Source organism: Arachis ipaensis, chromosome B03, assembly GCF_000816755.2.
Source record: "Arachis ipaensis cultivar K30076 chromosome B03, Araip1.1, whole genome shotgun sequence".
NCBI lineage: Eukaryota > Viridiplantae > Streptophyta > Magnoliopsida > Fabales > Fabaceae > Arachis > Arachis ipaensis.
In genome coordinates, this window is record NC_029787.2 from 83230269 (window position 1) to 83243855 (window position 13587).

Sequence of the window (13587 nt, forward strand, 5' to 3'; positions counted from 1 at the left end):
TATATTTATTGTTTATAATAATTTTATAATTATAAATTAAGTTTTTTTAAAAAAAATTGAAGATGATAATTATACAATTATAATGTTAACCTAGCATATATTTTCTTAATTTTTTTCATTGTTAATTATTTGTGATATTGATATTATTGATTTGCAAAAAATAAAATTAATTGAGTTTTGCTAAGTTTTATAATAGGGTTAAGTACTTTTTTCGTTCCTAACATTTTGGGTCAAAAGGAACGTTCCTGACCTTTTTTTCTTATTAAAATCATCCTCAACGTTTAAAATCATCCTTTTAAACATAATAATTTTTGAAATGACACAAATACCCTTTGCTTATTATCACTACTCAGTACTCACTCCACCCACCCATTACCCTCCAAAGAAAAGGAACAAAAGAGGGAGAAGAAAGAAAAGGAAAGGAAGAAGAGGGTGGGGACCTTCCAACATCGGTGGTTGCTTCTTGGCACTGGCTTCTCTCTCCCTTTCCTACCTTACCGGCTGCACCTTCCGACTTTGGCGCTGGCTTCTCGACGCTACCGTATGACATGATGGAGAAGATAGTGGCGTCGTTTGATGACCCAACCCTGAAGGTGGCGTTGGTGGTGTGCCAATCGTGGTGGGAGGTGTTGCGGCCGCTGAGGGAGGCGATGATGCTGCTCCGATGGGGGAAGAAGTTCAAGCACGGAAGCCCATGGGTGAAGCAGAATGTAGAAAAGGCTCGGAGCCGTTTGAGAAGGCGGCGGCGCGTGGGTCTGCACTCGCCATGGTGGATGTCGGACTCATGTATTGGGAGGGAGGGGAGAAGCAGAAAGCCCTCGATTTGTTCCTGAAATCAGTGTTATCTCTCTCGTGTTTGAAAGATTGGTTTTTTAAATTCTTTGTCTTGAATTTGAATGTGGTGGTGTTGTTATTGATGGATTTTTGAATCTGAATATATTGTTGTTATTGATTCTGTGTTAGCTTTGTTTGATTTTTTTGAAATTAAAAAAAATAGTTGGTGTTGTTATTGTTGTTGAAGATTTGGGTGGAGAGAGGGGAGCAAGGAGGCCGAGGAACAGTGCAGTGAGGAGGGTGAAAAGGAGAGATGATGATGAAGGGTATTTTAGTCTAAAAAATTAAAAAGGATGATTTTAAAGTATTTTTGAACGTTGAGGATGATTTTAATAAGGAAAAAAGGTCGAGGACGATTTTGATTTTGACTCCATATCTTAAGGACGAAAAAAATATTTAACCCTTTCATAATATTTATTTATGTAAATTCTCAATTGTAGGAATATAGTTAAATCATGGTTAAGATGAAAACAATAGATACTTTTTTTTTTAAAAAAAATACTGGCTGATAAACCACTATTTTATGGTTTATATTGTGTTTAATTGTGTGATTTTATCATGATCTTTACCCACTTATTCATATGATTAGCATGCATTTATATTTCCTTCCTAAATTTATTACATGCTTAAAAACTTGCTTCTTAGAGATTTTTAATTATGTATTTTAATTCTCCTTTATTCCATGCGATGCCGTGATCTATGTGTTAAGTGTTTCAGGCTTTATAGGGCACGAATGAGTTGGAGATTGGAAAGGAAGCTTGCAAAAATGGAAGGAACACAAGAAATTAAGGAGATGACCAGCGAGAAGTGACGCGGCCGCATGGCTCACGCGACCGCGAGAAAGAGAGGAAATCGCAGTGACGTGGCTGCATGGCTCACGCGACCGCGCGGATTGGAATAGCATAAGTGACGCGGAGGCGTGGACGACGCGTCCGCGTGGAGAAGCAAAACGCCGAATGACGCGTCCGCATGAATGATGCGATCGCGTGACGTGCGCGATCTGCATAATCTGCAGAATCGCTGGGGGCGATTTCGGGCCCTATTTTGAGCCAGTTTTTGGCCCAGAAAAGCAGACTAGAGCCAGGGAACATGCAGAAACCAAAAACAACATTCATTCCGCATAGTTTTTAGTTTTCAGATCTAGTTTTACTTCTCCTCTAGGTTTTCTCTCTACACATTCATAGTTTTTAGGATTTGTTATTTTCATTGTTTTTGCATTGGGATATTGAGAAGAGTTATTGCCTCATCAAGACTTCGACATTCTAGTTCGTTCTCTTTACTTGTCTCTTACTCTTCCATGTTCCTTAATTTACTTAATTTTACTATTGGATTATTCTAGCATTTATTAATACAAGAATTACTTTTATTTTCAATTAATCTTTTGATCATTATTTATCATGTCTTTCTTTAATTCCCTTTCTTATGTTATGAATTTTACATTTACAATGAGCGAGTAGTTCCCTAACTTGATGGGGAGTTGATTGAAAGGAATCCTTGAGTTAGGATGCTCAAGAGAAAGATTGTAAATGGGTTTATTGTTGGATTGCTCTCTAGTCACTAACACCAATCTTCCCAAGAGCAGATTGGAACTTGTGGATAGAAATAGCATTCTAACTTGTTTGACTTTCCCTTACTTAGTGAGGGACAACTAAACATAATAACCCTCAATTGTCAATTGATCTTGAGAGTACTCCAAAAAGAATAGGGCTTCCAGCTAATCAACTCCCAGTCAAGGCTTTTATTTAAATTGATATAAATTCTCTAATTTAATTTTCTGCCACTCAACTCAAACCTTTCTGAAAACATCTGATTAATAAAATAGCATACTTTTCTGCAACTCGTTGGGAGATGACCTGGGACTCATACTCCCAGTATTTTAATTTTAATTTTTGTGACACCCTTCTAAATTGATAAGCGGATTTCTGGTTGGTTGAGAACTATACTTGCAACGCATATTTTATAATCATTCTTAACTCGCCAATTTCCGCTCACATCAATTTTTGGCGCCGTTGCCGGGGAGTTGCAATAGAGTGCTAAAGTTATTGATTGGATTTTATTTATTTGCATTTTATTTTATTTTACTACTATGAGTTGCTTGTTTCTTTCATTGGATGACGCGTTCGCTTCTTGACCCAAGCTTGCTAGTATTCGATCCTGAGATTGAAAGAACTATTTCACGAATAAGGCAAGCTCGGCGTCGGTTAGTCCTCTCTGAGGGGGGATCTGAAACGTCACTTGAGAAAGAAACCAGCCCCCGTTCTACTGATTTGGTTGTTTTACGTGCAGGTAACATGGCAGCAGCCAGAAGAGTTACTATCCAGGAGGCTGGAGCCCCTGATTTTTCAATACAACCGTTTCAAGCGCATCACCCAGCGGTAGCTACAGACTTTGAAATAAAGACCGCACTGCTCAATTTGATGCCCAAGTTTCATGGCTTGCCTGCTCAAGAGCCTATCAAGCACCTGAGAGATTTTCAAGCAGCCTGTTCTACTATCAGGCGTGATGGTGCAGATGAAACTTCAATTTTGCTGAAAGCTTTCCCGTTTTCTCTTGAGGGAAAGGCAAGAGAGTGGTACTACACTCAATCCGCAGCAACTGTATCCGACTGGGATACACTCAGAAGAGAATTTTTGGAGAAGTTCTTTCCAGCTGAAGTTACTGATAAACTGAGGAAAGATATTTTCATGATTGTTCAGGATGAATCTGAGACGCTTTATGAATACTGGGAGTGCTTCAATAATCTTCTGGAAGCATGCCCCCACCATATGATTGACAAGATAGTGTTACTCGGTTATGTCACACAGGGCATGAGGCCCCAAGATAAGACCACATTGGAAAGTGCTAGCAATGGGTCTATGAAAAAGTACAAGACCACTGATGAGGCATGGCAATTGATCAGTGACTTAGCTGAATCTACTAAGAATCACAGGCATAAACAAGGCCGTTCAAAAGCTGTTGCAGAAGTATCCTCTAGCAGAGAGACTGCTGTTCTAACTCAGAGTATCTGTGAAATGACTAACTTGCTAAAGCAAATGCAATTGAATCAACAACAAGTTCAGCAAGCTCAACCTTCTCCAGCACAGCAAAACCAACAGTTAGTCCCACAAAGAGTTTGTGGAATCTGTGCTGATTACAGCCATTATACTGATGAATGTCCGTAGCTCCAGCAGGAAGATAACACTGTTGCAGCCACTCATAACTTCTATGACCGCCCCAACCAAGGGAACAATCAAGGTGGCAACTACAGCCATGGATGGCAGGACAATTCTAACCAGAATTGGAGGGACAACAACAACAGAGGAGGCACAGATAATCAGGGATATCAAAGGTGGAATAACAACAACAACAGGCAGCAGAATCAGAATCAGCCTTACAGAGCACCTCACCTAAGGCAATCCCAAGGACCACAGAATACCCTACAGCAGACCTCTCAAATCACCTATCATTCTTCATCTGCCAATGATGACTTACTACAATCTATTGATCGGAGATAGCAGACCATAGAAAATAACATTAATGCCTCTCTAAATGCTCTAAACGCTACTTTGCAGGCTCTTGTCTCCCAGATTGGATCAATGAACAACTCCAATAACCAACCTTTGAGCTCCAGTGGAATTCCCTCTCAACCATTACCCAATCCCAAGGGTGGTATTAATGCCATCACCCTGAGGTCCAGAACCACACTGCAGGAGAGGAATCAGGAGGAGACAAGCCCACCAGAACACGCCTCAACTGAAGAGGTAGTGGAAATAGAAGATGTTGAAGAGGAAGAGGACATACAGGACATGGCTGAAGAAGAAGAAGTGCAACCACAAGAGGAAGCACTAAAAGGCGCAGATACTGCAGAAGACACCACTCCCATTCCATTTCCACAACTTGCAAGGAAGCCCAGGAAGCAGCTAGAACCTGATCCCAAAATGGTAGAGATATTCAAAAAAGTTGAGGTAACTGTTCCCCTTTTTGATGTTATTCAACAGGTACCTAAATATGCAAAGTTTCTAAAAGATTTATGTATCCACAAAGACAAAATTAATGAATTAGAAACTATTCCTTTAGGAAGTTCCATATCTGCTTTAATGGGAGGTTTACCTGAAAAGTGTAGTGACCCAGGTCCTTGTATGGTTAATTGTACTATTGGTGGTGTAGTATTTTCTGATTGCATGTGTGATTTAGGAGCATGTGTAATTATAATGCCTTTGTCTATATATGATATTTTGAGGCTCCCTCCCTTAAAAAGGTCGGCAGCTCGTTTTGTGTTAGCAGATAAAAGCATTATCACAGTGGCTGGAGTTGCTGAAGATGTATTAGTGGGCATTAAGGGGCTCACATTTCCCATTGATTTTTATATCCTGGAGATGCCCCAGAATGCCTCAGATAAGCCATCATCAATCTTACTCGGAAGACCATTCCTGAAGACCTCAAAGTTTAAATTGGATGCTTTTTCAGGAAGATACTCTTTTGAAATAGATGGCCGAGTAGTGATCTTCAATCTGAATGGAGTTATGAAGCATCCTCCGGAGGATCATTCTATCCTCCAGTGTGACATTATAGATGAAATCGTGGCTGAAGTTCACCAGGAGGAATTTGAAGAGAAGCACACAGGACAAGGTCCAAGTGTAGGGACATTCTCAGAGGACAATGATAGTGCCTTACCACTATTACCAGCTCCAGACAACCCAGAGCCTGAACATGATCAGAAGTTAGAATTAAAACCCCTTCCTCCACACCTCAAATAGGCTTACCTTGAAGATGGGCAGAAGTTTCCGATTATCATTGCAAGGGAACTCACTTCTCAACAGGAAGAGCAGCTACTTGGTGTGCTGAGGAGGCACAAGAAGGCAATTGGTTGGAGTTTGGCAGACATAGTAGGCATCAATCCCCAAGTCTGTGAGCATAGGATATTTTTAGAAGAGGGAGCAAGACCTGTCCGTCAACCCCAGAGAAGACTGAACCCCACTATCCTAGAGGTTGTGAAAAAGGAAGTGACCAGACTACTAGAGGCAGATATCATCTATCCCATCTCAGACAGTGAATGGGTAAGTCCAGTACAAGTGGTGCCAAAGAAGTCTGGAGTCACTGCAGTGAAGAATGAGCATGGAGAGCTCCTAACAACCAAAGTTCAGAACGCTTGGAGAGTCTGCATTGACTACAGACGCCTCAACCAAGAAACCTGTAAGGATCACTATCCTCTTCCATTCATTGATCAAATGCTGGATCGCCTGTCAGGTAAATCGCATTATTGTTTTTTAGATGGTTACACAGATTATTTCCAGATTCATATAGCTCATGAGGATCAAGAAAAGACCACTTTTACATGTCCTTTTGGGACTTATGCTTACAAGAGAATGCCCTTTGGCTTGTGCAATGCACCAGCTACTTTCCAAAGGTGCATGATGAGTCTTTTCTCTGATCTTATTGAGGACTGTATGGAGGTTTTTATGGATGATTTTAGTGTATACAGCGATTCCTTTAGCCTTTACTTAGATAGATTATCTAGAGTATTAGATAGATGTGTCAGTACAAACCTTGTATTAAATTTTGAAAAATGTCACTTTATGGTTAAACAAGGGATTGTACTAGGACATGTTGTGTCTGATACTGGCATTTCTGTAGATCCAGCAAAGGTGGATGTTATTTCTAGTTTACCTTACCCCTCTTCTGTGAGGGAGGTCCGTTCTTTCCTTGGCCATGCAGGTTTTTACAGGAGATTCATTAAGGACTTCAGTAAGGTAGCACTTCCCCTATCCAGATGACTGTCGAAAGATATTGAGTTCGAGTTCAGTGAAAATTGCAAACAAGCGTTTGATAAGCTGAAGACCGCATTGACTCAAGCCCCAATTGTAAGAGGACCAGACTGGAGCCAACCATTTGAAATAATGTGTGACGCTTCCAACCATGCAGTAGCAGCAGCATTGGCTCAGCATGAAGGTAAGGACCCCTTTGTTATTGCTTATGCGTCTAAAATATTAGATGCCGCTCAATCAAATTACACTACTACTGAGAAAGAGCTTCTTGCTATTGTTTTTTCTCTGGATAAATTTCGAGCCTATTTACTTGGTACGAAGGTAGTAGTGTATTCAGACCACGTAGCTCTAAGGTATCTATTAGCTAAAAATGAATCCAAAATAAGGCTTATACGTTGGATACTGCTATTACAAGAATTTTAGAAATTAAGGATATGAGTGGTAACCAGAATTTAGTGGCAGACCACCTGAGTCGCCTTGAGCACATTACAGATGACTCCACTCCTATAGCTGATAATTTCCCATTTGATAACCTGCAAGCAGTATCTGAGATAGTCCACTGGTATGCACCTGTAGCTAATTATCTAGTTAGCCGCACTTTTCCTCCAAACTTTTCTAAGCATCAAAGGGACAAGCTGAAAAGCGAGTCTAAATATTATATATGGGATGACCCATATTTATGGAGATGTGGCACTGACCAGGTAATTAGATGGTGTGTGCCTCAATCAGAATTCCAGTCCATCTTAGAGGCCTGGCACTCATCTGAGAGTGGAGGACATTTTGGCCCTCAAAGAACTGCTAGAAAAATCTTAGATTGTGGATTCTGGTGGCCTACTCTTTTTAGGGACGCTGCTGAATTTTGTAGATCTTGTTTCCCATGCCAGAAATTTGGTAATATATCCAGAAAGGATGAGATGCCTCAACAGATTATGCTTTTCTGTGAAATTTTTGATGTTTGGGACATTGACTTTATGGGTCCATTTCCAAATGGGTGGAAGCAATTCCTACCCGCAATGATGATGCTAACACTGTTGTTTTTGTGAGAAACCATATTATTTGTTGCTTTGGATCACCACGAGCAATCGTGAGCGATCAAGGCACCCATTTTTGTAACAGGAGACTAACAGGACTAATGAAGAAGCATGGGATAATTCATAAAGTTGCAACAGCCTACCATCCTCAGACTAATGGGCAAGCCGATGTGTCAAATAGAGAGATAAAGCATATCTTGCAGAAGATAGTCAGAACTCATAGAAGAGATTGGAGCACCAGGCTACAAGACGCACTCTGGGCATACAGGACAGCATACAAAACACCCATTGGGATGAGTCCTTTCCGCTTAGTTTATGGAAAAGTTTGTCATCTCCCTGTTGAAGTTGAGCACAAAGCTTTTTGGGCAGTAAAGGAATGCAACATGGGAATTGAAAAAGCCGGAGCTGAAAGGAAGTTGCAACTGCAGGAACTGGAGAACCTTCGCCTAGAAGCTTATGAGAACTCAAGACTATACAAGGAGAAGATGAAGGCTGTATATGATCAGCACATCAAGAGGAAAGAGTTCCAACCTGGGGACTTAGTCCTCCTTTACAAGTCTCGACTGAGGCTCATGCCAGGCAAGTTGAGATCGAGATGGAAAGGTCCATACAGAGTAGAGAAGGCCGAACCGTACGGGGACTATCACCCAAGTCATCCTTCAAGCTCTGAACCTATCAAAGTTAATGGACATCGTTTAAAGCTGTACCATGGCGATAAACTGAAGAAAAACAAGGAGCTTGAGATCTTCCTCTTGGAAGATCCCCACATAGCCGAAGACTGAGCTAGTGGAGCGTCCAACTTACGGACGTTAAAGCAAAGTGCTAGGTGGGAGACAACCCACTATGGTATGATCGTTCTTTTCTTTATTTTTAGTTTTCTTATTCAATAACTCTTCTCTTCATTAGTACCTTTCGTGCATCTGCATTTACATACCTTTATTTAAAAAAAAATATAAAAAATCACGCGACGCGACCGCCTCATTGACGCGTCCGCGTCGTAGGTGTGGGAGAGAATAATAAATTGAACAGAGAGTCACGCGAGAGCGTGGCTGGAGGCGTGCCAATGGCACAAATCGTCCCACGCAACGGCGTCGCCGACGCGACCGCGTCATATGGGAATAATGGCCCCCCACGCGACCGCGTGCCCCACGCGGCCGCGTGACCAGGATTTCGACGTCAAAGTGGTGCCACACCCGAAAGTTGTGCTAGAGTGGTGCTGGACTGGCGCTAGACGCGCAGTCCCTCTCACGCGAACGCGTGCCCCACGCGTCCGCATCGTACCCCAATAATTGACCACTCACGCGATCGCATGCCCCATGCGATCGCGTCACCCAAAATTTGGCATTTAATGATTTTGAACAGAGAGTTGTGCGAGTGCGCGGCTGCCTTCGCGCCAATGGCATAAAACGGGTCACGCGACCGCGTGACCGACGCGACCGCGTCATTCAGTTTAAGCGCAAGTCGCACGATCGCGTGCCCCACGCAACTGCGTCGCTTGCGCCGCACAGTTTTCCTAATTTGCCAATTATCGTATCTTTTTCTCCCCAAATCCTATTTTCCCTTTTCCCTCCTTATTTCTTCTCCCTCCCTTCCTCCCTTCTTCCTTCTTTCTCACTTTTTACTCTCTCTCATCCCCATTAACAAGGTTTTTTTTTTCTCCTTCCCTCCTTACTTTTCTATTATTCTTCTTATTTTTATATGTCATCTTCTTTTCTTTTCTTTTTACCTTCATTATTCATATTTTCTTTTTCTTTCTTTTTCCTTTTTACTTGGTATTATCAATTTATGTGAGTTATTATTTATTATTATATGCTTGTGGATTGTTGTGAATTTGTTTGACAATTATATATTACTTTTTAAGGGATTACTTGCATGTTCAAATTCTTATTTTCAAGAGCTTCTTCTACATGCATGCTATGAGTTTGTGAAAAAGCCCATATGGCATTATGAACTTCTCTACATTTTTCTACTCTAATATTCAATGCTTGCTTTTCACAAATTCCCTTTTACTATTTTATTCATTGAATTTAATTGTCAATACAAACGTGATGGTTAGTTACGAGTGATAAGATACTTAAATTGGACATTGAATGCTTGATCTATGCTACTCATGCCTTTGCCTGCATGCCAATAAACCCCTTGCATTTATTTGTCCCCATATGCACTTGCTATATTTCCATTGATGACTTTTTCCATGTGATTATAACCATGTGTTAACGTCATTCTTCTTTCTTGTGCATGGATTATCACTTACACCACCCTCTTCCTTGCTCTACCCCTGTAAATTTAATTTACTTTCTCTTTCCTTTTTCAGGATGGCCACCAAGAAAGGAAAGGAGAAAGCTACCCCCAAACAACCAGCAAGAAGAGGTGCAAAAAGAGCATTAGTGGCAGAACCCTCTTCAACTGCGGTAAAGCTCTCAACAAAGAAGATTAAGAGGATCATAAAGGTTGATGATAAAGAAAAAGCCTTCCCAGCAAAGGACACTGCGCGATTTCCCAATCGCTACTGTGAGCAGATGTTCCCCATCCTGGCTGCAAGGAGTTACAATAACGAATACCTTCTTCTCCTCCCACCCAATATTGCTACTTTTGTTGAGCCGCAAATTGCCCGAAGACAATGGGGTTTCCTACAGAGACAGCCAAGACAGGTCAATCTTTCTTGGGTAGTTGAGTTCTACTCCAACTTCCACCTGCCAATCCTGCAGTCTGTCTATGTCCGTCAGAAGTAAGTCCCCATTACTGAAGAAGCCATTCAAAAAGCTCTAGGTCTTTCCCCTGTTCCAGAAGGATTGGACGCCTTTCAAGAAGCCGCACTCAAGCGCCAGATGTACCAATTTGACTGGGACGCCATTCTCAGAGTTATCGCACTACCTGGCAGCAGATGGATCTACGGATACCATCGTACCCGCCCTAAGGGAATTTTGGCTTCAGCACTTACCTTGGAGGCTCACGTATGGGCACAGATTATGTCCCATTACGTCTTTTCGAGCACTCACGAGTCCTCTTTCACTGCGGACATGGCCGTTCTACTATGGTGCATCTTTACAGACCAACCTCTGAATCTACCAAGACATATCCGGAATGCCATGGGACACGTACAAATCGCGGGCAACTTACCTTTTCCCGCCCTGGTCTCAGATCTTATCTCAGCAGTCGGAGTCTCCTACAGAGCTGGGGACACCAAAGCCATGCTTCCACGAAATGATCAGTATATCCCCAACGGGAAGTACCTTCGACTTCCAGCAGCCACTATTAGCCAGCCTACTGAACCGGTTGAAGATATTCCTTCTTCAACACCACAGGCACCTACAACAGCCCAACTGCTCCATCAGATACTTGAAAAGTTGGATCGGCATGAACAGAAAGCTAAGATGAGAGAGTGCCATAACAAACGCCGATTCACATACCTCAAGGAGCTGATTATGGGAAAATTCAAGGACTCAGACACCCCGGACTCCACTTCCTTTACCAGCACAGGGAGCCATGATGACCCCGACGATGGAGATACTGCTACCAACCCACCTTTGTTCCTGAGAGACGGCACCGAGGACGGTGCAAAGCCTTAAGTGTGGGGAGGTCGGTCAGTACCTGACTTTCGGAGGTAATTTCTCTTCCCTAGCACCAATAGATTAGGATATTTAGTTAGATTTTTCTTTTGTAGAATAGGATAAATTGCATAATAATAGATTAGTTGCATGCATGTTCTGCTTGATTGAAAAGACATTAAGTTTCTTCTAAGACCCTATCTTTGGAACAAAATTTCACTGATTTTAATTAAAACTTTTATGTTAAATTTGCTTGAAGTTGTATTTGGAACATGATTTTTGAGCTAAAGAACACACAACTTGTGAGATTTGAGCCTTTATGAATGGTTACATTATTTAACCATAATTATTTTATTCTTGTGTGTTTACTTCTCTATGATTGTAATCTATATTTTGTTTCATCCTATATGTCTAATGTTTATTATATTTATATGTTTGCATATGATTGAGGCCATTATTTGTTTAGCTTAGTTATCCAAATTAAGCCTACCCTTTCAATTACCTTTGTTAGCCACTTTGAGCCTTTAAATCCCATTTGTTCTATATTTTACCACATTACTAGCCTTAAGCGGAAAAACAATCATATATTCTAAATTGAATCTTTGGTTAGCTTAAGATAGAATTGTGTGTGCTATTTAAGTATGGGAAATTGTGGAAGCAAAAGAAAATAAGGGAATGTGTCATGATAATATATTGGGAATTTGGATACCTACTCATGTGAAACTATAAGAATTAAAAATCTATGTGCATTGATAAGCTATGTTTATGTTGAAAAAAAAAATATTCAATAAATAAATAAGGGGACAAAATTACCCCAATGTTAAATTAAGAATTCAAGGGTCAATGCATGTATGGTAAAATTAAAATAAAAGGTTGAAACATGAGTATGGAATGTGAAAGGAAATTTCTGGGTAGCTAGGTATGAATTTTAAAAGTTACATAGAATATATATAGGTTATGTTAAAGCTTGGGTTAATTAAAGATTCAATTTATAAGCTTACTTAGCCATATATATATCCTTACCCTCACCTTGGCCCCATTACAACCTTGAAAAGACCTCATGATGTTTGCATTGGTGTATTAAATGTTGTTGATTGGTTAGGAGAAGAACAAAAACTAGAAAGTATGATTAGAGAAGGATAGAGTAATTACCCTATACACTAGAGAGACTAGAGTGTACATACACGTCAGTGAGGGTTCAATGCTTGAAATATTATGTTCCCTGCTTTCATGAGCTATCTTCTTGCATTTTTATCCGCTCTTGCTTTATAAGAATTGGGTTAGTGGAATTTGATTTGTAATTGTTTTGAAGAGCTTATTTACTTTTGATCAAGTGGACAAGAATCATATAGTTGCATTCGCATATATAGATTGTATTTCATTGCATGAGTTTCACATGTTCCTACTCATTTATTTTATCTCCTTCAACTAAGCATGAGGACATGCTAATGTTTAAGTGTGGGGAGGTTGATAAACCACTATTTTATGGTTTATATTGTGTTTAATTATGTGGTTTTATCATGATCTTTACCCACTTATTCATATGATTAGCATGCATTTATATTTCCTTCCTAAATTTATTACATGCTTGAAAACTTGCTTCCTAGGGACTTTTAATTATGTATTTTAATTCTCCTTTATTCCATGCGATGCCGTGATCTGTGTGTTAAGTGTTTCAGGCTTTATAGGGCACGAATGAGTTGGAGATTGGAAAGGAAGCTTGCAAAAATGGAAGGAACACAAGAAATTAAGGAGATGACCAGCGAGAAGTGATGCGGCCGCATGGCTCACGCGACCGCGCGAAAGAGAGGAAATCGCAGTGACGCGGCTGCATGGCTCACGCGACCGCGCGGATTGGAATAGCATAAGTGACGCGGAGGCATGGACGACGCGTCCGCATGAATGACGTGATCGCATGACGTGCGCGATCTGCATAATCTACAGAATCGCTGGGGGCGATTTTGGGCCCTATTTTGACCCAGTTTTCGGCCCAGAAAAGTAGACTAGAGCCAGGGAACATGCAGAAACCAAAAACAACATTCATTCTGCATAGTTTTTAGTTTTCAGATCTAGTTTTACTTCTCCTCTAGGTTTTCTCTCTACATATTCATAGTTTTTAGGATTTGTTATTTTCATTGTTTTTGCATTGGGATATTGAGAAGAGTTATTGCCTCATCAAGACTTCGACATTCTAGTTCGTTCTCTTTACTTGTCTCTTACTCTTCCATGTTCCTTAATTTACTTAATTTTACTATTGGATTATTCTAGCATTTATTAATACAAGAATTACTTTTATTTTCAATTAATCTTTTGATCATTATTTATCATGTCTTTCTTTAATTCCCTTTCTTATGTTATGAATTTTACATTTACAATGAGCGAGTAGTTCCCTAACTTGATGGGGAGTTGATTGAAAGGAATCCTTGAGTT